This window comes from Orycteropus afer, unplaced genomic scaffold (assembly GCF_000298275.1).
Source record: "Orycteropus afer afer isolate SDZICR_OR568_19922 unplaced genomic scaffold, OryAfe1.0 scaffold01086, whole genome shotgun sequence".
Classification (NCBI taxonomy): Eukaryota; Metazoa; Chordata; class Mammalia; order Tubulidentata; family Orycteropodidae; genus Orycteropus; species Orycteropus afer.
In genome coordinates this window covers 173,971-174,574 of record NW_006922673.1, presented here as the reverse complement: position 1 = coordinate 174,574, position 604 = coordinate 173,971, and the positions used below count along the sequence as shown (strand labels likewise).

Genomic DNA, 604 nt, shown 5'->3' with positions numbered 1-604 from the left:
GAATAAATGCATACTTGCTGATAATTATACTGAATGCAAATGGATTGAATGCACCACTCAAGAGACAGAGAGTTGCAGACTGGATAAGAAAACATGACCCATCCATATGCTCTCTACAAGAAACTCACCGTAGACACAAAGACAAAAATATATTAAAAATCAAAAGTTGGAAAAAGTTTTATCAAGCAAATGCCAATCAAAACAGAGCAGAATTGGCAATATTAATTTCTGATAAAACAGAGTTTAAGACAAAAATGACCATAAGAGACAAAGAAAGGCATTGCATACTGATTAAAGGATCAATTGAACAAAAGGACAAAACCATCCTAAATATCTACATATCCAATGAAAGAGTCCCAAAACACATAAAGCAGACTTTAACAGAATTGAAAAGACTAAAGATGACTCTACAGTAATAGTGGGAGACTTTAATACACCATTTTCAATGAAGATAGATCAACTGGAAAGAAACTCAACAAAGATAAAGAAGAACTAAACAATACAATCAGGACTTCCGGTAAGATGGCAGACTAGGCAGAAAGACTGCACAGACCCTCTTCAACAAAGAAAAGGGAAAACAATTAACACAGACACAGAAGATAAT

The 604-nt window shown here is 33.9% G+C and overlaps 1 protein-coding gene across 1 annotated transcript in view; it reads right to left on the bottom strand.

The window, feature by feature from the left end:
* The window catches only part of HDX (highly divergent homeobox), a gene marked incomplete at its 3' end in the record, with an annotated part of 248,049 nt that overhangs the window by 133,112 nt on the left and 114,333 nt on the right, over positions 1 to 604 (bottom strand). The gene's annotated exons all lie outside the window — the stretch shown is intronic.